The sequence below is a fragment of the Rhinolophus sinicus genome, linkage group LG12 (assembly GCF_036562045.2).
Source record: "Rhinolophus sinicus isolate RSC01 linkage group LG12, ASM3656204v1, whole genome shotgun sequence".
Taxonomy (NCBI): domain Eukaryota; kingdom Metazoa; phylum Chordata; class Mammalia; order Chiroptera; family Rhinolophidae; genus Rhinolophus; species Rhinolophus sinicus.
In genome coordinates, this window is record NC_133761.1 from 42430633 (window position 1) to 42438743 (window position 8111).

The window sequence follows — 8111 nt, forward strand, 5'->3', positions numbered from 1 at the left end:
TGCTTCCTGGTGGCAGCTGCCATTTTTCTTTGGTCTTTATGGGGTGATGTGGCTGGTCTCGGAGGGTGGTGATTATGTTCTGTCTTCTTCAGGAGCCCTGCTCAATTACCATTTCTTGTCAGACTTCTAAAATGCCCTTTTGTGGTTTATTCTTATTTGTAATAACCATCATTATTCGTGGAATGTTGATGACATGGCAGGCCCTTAAATACTTCTCTTTGCACAGTATCTTGTGAGGTAAGGTTTAGACTGCATTTTACAGCTGGCTGGGAAAGCTGCCGCTGAAGCTGTTAACCTTCTCAAGGTCAGGGGCTGACTGCTCAAGGTCACACCATTCCTAAGTACTCACCTGGAGTCAGCCCTGCACGCTCAGACCCAGAGCCTACCTTCCACACCGGGGTGGGGAAAGGGGGCCAATAGTCACACAGTTTTTAAAGGATTTGAAATCTGTATACGTGTTTCCAGCTACCTGGGGCTCCCCAGTCCCATCCGAGGCTGGCTGCGGTTCCTCCCCTCTTCGCCTTTCAGCAGCCCTGCAGGTGTGTCAGGGAAACACAACACTGACCAACTCCAGCATTTTGGATCGACACTGAGGGACGTGGCAGGGCACTGACAGAACTGCCGGGTAAGCTCCTGGGGCACATTCGAGCATCCTCTTTCTCCATTTGAGACAGCCACACATTGGCTCTCCTGCCATCGGAGAAGTGAAACAATCCCTTAGCATAATTGCACAGTACCCATGAGAGCCCTTTAGGAATTGTGTGTGTGTGTGTCCTGTGCATTCTCCCTCCTTCCTTTCTCCTTTCTCTCCACCCCTGCTCCGTCTCTTTTCCATCCTTCTTTCCTTCCTTCCTCTCCTTAAGGAAGACACATCTTCCCCGGGGCCGCCCTACCCCATCCCTGCATACTTCTCAGGTCCCATAGTCCAGAACCAGCTCCCAGATGCTTGTGCAGTCACCTCCCAGTGCCATCATTCTCAGCCCTGGAAGTGGGCGCTGTGGCAAGGAAGAGGCAAAGACTATTTCCCACTGCATTTGCCACCGCTGAGGGAGTTCTGAAAGCAGCTGGATGGGTAGGACAGCCACGTGGTCCTCAGTGAGTGGTTCCAGGCGCCCAAGCTACTTCACGCTGGCCCTCTGATGTTGCTGGCAGAAGGTTTTCAAATGAATAAAACACACTGCATGGGATTCCAGAGATGGCTAATTAGACACAATTTTCAAAATATTTTTGTAATACGTGCTTCTTAACTCATTAAATAACAAGGCGTCCTATCTAATAGCTGCTGTAATTTCAAAGTAGTGTTGAGCACAAACAGTGTTAATGAAAAATCTGCGATAATTAATGTGAAAGGAAAATATCTGGGCTTTTTCATTGCTGACAAGTTCCTAGTTTGTTGGCTACATTCAGCTGGAGGTTCATGAAAATAAAGATGTCATTTTCTCCAAGTTTCTGGACCCTCTAAATTCTAAGGCTCTCAGCATACGTGACATCTGTGATCTCCACCTGTGATCTGGGACCATCTGTAAGTGTCAGTGGAGGTGTCTTCTTGCTGTGAGAGGCAGAGCAAAACAGAAAACTCGCAGGACCAGTCTGGGCAGATGTCTGGGGCTGAGGCTGACAGTGACCCTGGACTTGGGCTCCCACCCTGATTCTGAGACCAAGTGGGAAGCAATGCCCCTTGAGGACAGACCTGCGTGAGCCCGGCTCCCAGAGATTCATCATCACTGAATTTGCAGTTATCTTGAGAACTAACAGCTGACAGGTGCCCTGGGCAGAGGGTGGGGGTCCTGAGCCAGGAGAGGCCACAGGAAAAACCCCCACAGCGTCCAGTCTGTGATGCATGGGCTCGGGCCTGCGGTCTTCTGATCAACTTGTCTCGGTGTTGGAGCCGCGTGGGAGGTAAAGGAGCAACCAGATCAGAGTAAAGAAATGTGAGGACTGTCTAAAATGCCTCTTGACAAGAGAGACGGAGGTGTCGTGTCTGCCTCACGCACTGGCTTGTGTGGGAAACGTCATCTCAGAGTCCCTTCGCCTGGACTCAGCTGGGACGTGAGGCTGCGTGCTGCCCACATGCCTCAGTGATTGGCACTGCCATGTGGTTGATGGGGCTGCGGGAGGGAGCTGGTCCTGAGGGCAGAGTATGTACATTAATTGACCACCAGGTCTGGGTGTCACACGGGACTGAAGTGCAGGGGTGAGGAGGCGTCAGGAGAAGGGAGGGGCGAGGGCTAGGAGGTGCTAGGCTGACCCCAGTAAATCTGGCTGTGACTTGGCAGGTCCTGGAATAAATGCCCCACCCTCCAAATCACCTCTAACCCTTAACAGCTTACAAAGTGGTTACCCTCATTTCACCATTGGGGAGGCAGGCTCCGATAAGCTAAGCCATTTGCCCAACTTACTCTAAGGGCACTGAGGAAAGCGCTGATGCTGTGACTGTCCTCTTCCTGGTAGTGGGGGACCAGAGTCAGGAGGGCCAGGTACAGAGCTGTGTGGGGGAGACAGCCATGGGGAGTGTGGGGGAGGTGCAGTGACTTGTCACTAACAGGAAAAGCTGGAATGACAGCCTGTGACGGCTGGTGGGGACAGAGTACCAGAAGGTGCAGGGGACTGCCTGTGAGTGAAGAGTGCGGCCTGGTTCCGGCCACTTTCCAGCTGTGTCACCTGAGGAGAATCATTAACCTGGTCTGTGGAATGGGCACACTGCTCACCTCACAGGACTATTGTCAAGGCAGCAGGACGTGAAAAGCACCCACCCCTCGGCCCAGGACGGCAGCTCCCAAGAGCCCCCCTGGTTTTCATTGCAGGTGAGTGTGTGGGTGGGGGAGTCACACAAAGGGAAGTGGGACTGGAACGGGGACCAAGGAGATTTCTGTTAGAGACGCTGAGTTGTCAGGGGACATGTCACTGTGGGGCCGAGGGAAAGGACACGAGGCCGCGGTGTTCGGTGCAATCACACTTCCTCCCAGTGGCCTCAGGAGGGACAACGGAGGCCGGGAGGCAGGATTGTGAAGGCCAGATCCAGACAAGGAGTAATTTCGTGGCCAGGACAAGAGACACACCCGATGGCTGCATGAGTGGCAGAACCGTGCAAGAGGAGCGGCCGTGAGCTCGAAGGAAGGAGTTCCCGAGGAGCAGGTGAGGAGCTGGGGGTGGCAGTCAGAGGGGAACCTGTGGCTGCTGGCTCAGGTGAGACCTCTGGGAGGTCAGGGCTGGTGGGAAGGGTGAGGGACCAGAAAATCTCACCAGAACATTCTGAGCCAGGCGGTCGCAGGGTGCCACAGTACCCACATACCTACTGGGCACCAGCCCATTTATGTGCTCACATGTCATGCGTCCCTCACCAAGGGTCAGCAGAGTGGGGCTGAGGCCCTGCAGGAGGAAAGAAAGGGAAGGGAGGGAGGAGGGGCCCCCACCCCTGAGGGAAGCCAGCTGACACCCCGACCTGTCCTGAGTGCCCCCACCAGCGCTAAAACTCCTGACGACCAGGTGCGGGGGTGGGGGACACAGCTGCAGAATAGTGTCACTAAGCCATGTGGGTCGACCTTCGGGAAGAGGGAAGTAAGTGCGGCTTGTTGGGGGCTGACTTGTGTCCCCAAATCCATATGTTGAAGTCCTAAACCTCAGTACTTCACTGTGTGACTATTTGGAGATGGCGTCTTTACAGAGGTGAGGAAGGTAAAATGAGGTCGTTAGATGGGCCCTGACTGGGGTCCAATCTGACTAGGGTCCTCATAAGAAGAGGAGATTAGGACAGAGACACAGAGTCACACAGAGTCTGTGAGGACACGAGGAGAAGACGACCATCTGCGATCCAAGGAGAGAGGTTCAGAAGGAAACGCCTTGATACCAGGTGGCACCTTGGTCTCAGACTTCTTGGCTCCAGAAGTGTGAGACAATCAAGTTCTGTTATTCTAGCCCCTGGTCTGTGGTCCTTTGAGATGGCCGCCCCGGCTGAGGCCCTCGTGAATCCCAAAGCCAAATATATAGTGCAGCTCGGCCTCTGCCAGCCCAGCTCCAAACCAGATGTCCACGGAGCGAGCACACGCGCAAGCTTGTCCACTGGGCTGCCGTGAGCAACAGACAGGGTCTCAAGGTTCCCGTCCTCTGCCAGCTCCCAGCGTCCCATCCTCCTGTCTACACCCCTCACAAGGGGCAGCTGGTGGGCGCCGTGGGCCAGAACGGTCAGCTGCTTTCAGAAGGAGCTCATTCCATCCTCGCTTCCACTTTCCAGCAGATGACGTTCAGCAACAGTCGAGCCACAGCTCGCGGTCACAGAGCTGCCCTTCGTGCCCAGTCCCCTCCCAAAACGCTTGCCCTTGGTATGACTCTTGGAATCCTCAAACCTTGCCGCACATTGCAGTTCCTCTGGGAATTAAGAAAACAAATCCATCTGTATGTCCTTTTTAGAAAAATGTCTCTTCATGTCCTCTGCCATTTTTTAATTGGGTTGTTTGTTTTTTTGGAGTTGAGTGAATTTTTTATAAATTTGTGATATTAACCCCTTATTGCATATATCATTGGCAAATATCTTTCCCATTCAGTAGGATCCCTTTTTGCTTTATTGATGGTTTCCTCTGCTGTGAAAAAACTTTTTAGATTGATAAAATCCCACATGTTTATTTTTCCTCTTACTTCCCTCGCGTGAGGGGATATATCAGTAAAAATCTTACTCCGGGTAATGTCTGTGAAGTTTCTTCCTATATTTTCTTCTAGGGATTTTATGGTTTCAGATCTTACATTTAAGTCTTTAAGTCATTTTGAATTTATTTTTGTATATGGTGTAAGGAGGTGGTCCAGCTTCTTTTTTGTCAACTTGTTCTTTACTATCTTGAAGGCGTTCAAAGTTATAGCTATATGGGGGGGGAGGAAGGGAAAAAGAGAGATGAGGCTGACCACAGCCCCTTCCTTTGAGGTAATTGGATTCGGCCAGAGAAGGTGGAAAGAAGCTTTACTGTTGATTAAGTTGGAAGCTTTGATGATTATATGGGAGTGGGTATTTTTAATTAATAAATTGTGAAACAGGTTGACCTGGACTGTCTACTGTCTATCCGTGACCAAACAATCTCATTTCTGTCCAAGTGTTTCTCCTGGGGCAATGGAAGGACTGTGTCTACCATGACAGTTTAAAGGGACAGTAGGAAACAAAAATAAAATTGCTTTTATGTTTGGGGAAAGAAAAAAAATCAAAGCAGCGGAAACGAGGCCACACCAATCCAGGACAGATGGAGAAGTGTCACAGTGTGCGGAGCTCTCCAGGCACTGTGTGGCTGGGTTGTGACAACCTCCTCCCCTCCCCCCCCCACGGGACTCTGCAGCCCCAGGGGGCTTGCGAAAGCCGGTTCCTGAGCGTCAGTCACCTGAATGGCTGACTCAGGGGGCCTGGGGTGGGGCCTGAAAGGATCTTTCCAACAAGCTCCCCAGCGCTGCTGCTGGTCTAGAGACCTTACTTGGAGGAGCAAGGCCCTGGATTCAGTCCTTGTTCCATAAGAGATGTGCCCACACTGTGAACTTAAAAGGTCGCCGCCCAGTTGCCCAGTGGCAACTCTGGAGCTGACTGCTACTGGCCAGCTTCCAGGGGTGCAAACTCGGGCTTTGACTGCACGATCTCACTGCTGTTTTCTCGCCGGTACATTGGGATATGACAGTAGCGAGGTCAGAGAAGCAGGGCAGTGCAACTCTCGCTGCCCTTCACGCTGACCTGCTGCAGCAGGAACCCACGTCCCTGTCTATGCCACAGGCTCTGTGTCACAGGTCTGCACATGTGGTTTCAGCCTGGAATCCGTGGGTTCAGAGGCCTCTGGGAGAAACAGCTGGTCTGAGAGATCGCAGTAGGTGAGAAAATGAATAAGGGCTGCATGACACACTCACATGGGGACAGTGGGGCTTCATAGGGGAAGAGAGGGGGCCTTGGTCTGGGCAGTTACCCAGAAAATCATGTCCTGAGCTCACGACTGAGGCTGCTGGCTCCTTCAAGAGCTTCGAGAAGGTATGTGTCACACACCTGAATGAACACTCACCTCTAGCCAGCTGTTCTTTGTCTCCTGGATCAAGGATTTGGGTAAGAAGTAAAGTGGGCTAGACTCGCCAACTTCCTGGAAGGGGAGGAAACAGAGCTGAGAGTGTGTTTAAAAAGCCTTTGAGCTCCTGGTCTTTCTGGTCTGTGCTGGCAGCTTCATCACTTCGTGTGTCAGCTCCTGAAGGAGCCTCTGGGCTCAGGGCCCTAGGAGAAGTGGGGCCCCCAAACTGTCCTTCATTATTGTAAAAAGGCCTGGCCTGTATTCTTGTGCTCTTGGGTGCAGGGAGCCTGTGGGGAAGGGCAGGAAATGGGTTCCTGGGGCCCTAGCAGACACCCCACCCCACCCCGCAATGTCTGCCCCATGCAGGGCAGCAGGGTTCCTGAGACGACCCAGGGCTTCTGCCAGGAGAGGTCTCAGGGCAGAGTTACCAGACTGATAAACATGCTTGCCTGTCAGGTCTCCTCTGGTAGTATAGTTTTGGGGAAAGACATGCTCAGGCCAGCAGCTTGAGTCTCACATGCCTGACCGTGTTTCATTAATCTCTCCCTCCCCTCCCTCTTTTTGTCTCTCTCTCTTCCTCCCCTCCCTCTCTTCCTCCCCCTCCTCGCTCTCTCCTCTCCCCACCACCTCTCTCCCTCTGTCTCTCCTCTTTCTCTCTACCCCCTCCTCCTTTTGTCTCTCTCTCTCTCTCCCCCCTTTCTCTCTCTCCACCCTCTGTGTGTGTGTGTGTGTGTGTGTGTGTATATATATATATATGTCCCCTCTCTCTCTCTGTATATATATGTATAAATCCCCTCTCTCTCTGTGTGTTTCTCTGTCTCTGTCAGCCCCCCTTTCCCTCTGTCTCCTCTCCTCTCTCAATCCTCTCTCCCTCCTTTCTCTCTCCCCCTTCCTTCTCTCTCTCAATAATAACTCAAACTTTTCCTCCCAAACACAGTTCTTTCACTGCTATGTCCTTTTATTACAGCCAAGTTAGCCCAAGAGGCAGAAAATCCAAGTCGTGAGGTACCTTTCCACATGTGAAAGCTCCGTGTGAAACAGGAGGGTCTCTGACATGTCTGTGCGTCATGCCCTTGAAACAAGGACAGGATGGACACAACCTGCATTTCAGTGACCAGAGTCCAAAGCCAGCTTTTACATGGAGAGGCTTCTTGGGTGATGGAACTGCACAATTGCAAAGCCCCCCTCTGCCCCCCGCCCATCACCAACTATGGCCACTTGTCAACCTGAGATGTTAATAAGATCAGTTGTCCCTTGGATAGAAGTGTCTTCTTAACTCACCAACGAGTAACTAGCTCAGAGCGGCCCTGATAACCAGATGGTGACCTCACACACAGTGAAAGTGGGCAGAGACTTGCCAGAGAGCCAGGCCCACCAATGGTCTGAAGATGGGGCAGCAGTGGTCCCGAGAGCTGATTGCTGTCTCCTGAAACCATGTCATGCTGTCCCTGGAAGAGCCGCACTTCCAGTAAGCTCATAAACACTTTATCCTAAGACAGTTTGTAGTGAGGCATTTTCCTGTTAGGAAAACACATGGCTTCTCACTGCACACAAGGTTAAACCAAATGTCACACCAGTATCTAGACTACCGGACTCTGAGGACACAGGTGGGCCCATAAACAGGGGCACCCAGAAGGCAGGAGCAATGGGCAGCGTGAAGGCAGCTGGAGAGAAATCCAGAGACAAGCTAAGCAGGATGTGTGCTGGGAAAAACGGCAGGAAAAGTGGCATAGCCACAGCCCGCGTCCTCCTCAGGGACTCCAGCCCTGGTAATGTCCTCAGCCTGAGGACGTCCTGGTCCCTGTGGCAGCTGAACAGAAGGGGATAGGCCTGTGATTCACACTGAGGTCCCACTACTTCCAGGAGCTTTCACACTTTGAGGCCATCTGGCAGTGGCAGGGACAAAGCTTGTTTTTCAGGGCACGTGCATGTGCCCATCCGGTCTTTCCAAAGCCCCTCTGAGGGAAGCCCAGCAGGAGCAGGTAGGCAGGTTCAGGTAGGAATCTGTGGCGTCTGCTCAGATTGTTGGGGGCAGGATGAGAGCTGGGAGCCGGCTCAGCTGTCACTGGCCTGTGTCACAGTTTGCTGTGAGCA

The 8111-nt window shown here is 52.4% G+C and overlaps 1 long non-coding RNA gene across 1 annotated transcript; it reads left to right on the forward strand.

The window, feature by feature from the left end:
• The first annotated feature begins 2557 nt into the window (after positions 1-2557).
• LOC141567845 (uncharacterized) lies at positions 2558-4852 on the forward strand. The gene is made up of 3 exons (XR_012490733.1): positions 2558-2804; positions 3046-3135; positions 3725-4852. It is a non-coding gene; the product is annotated as an uncharacterized LOC141567845 (long non-coding RNA).
• Positions 4853-8111: the final 3259 nt, after the last annotated feature.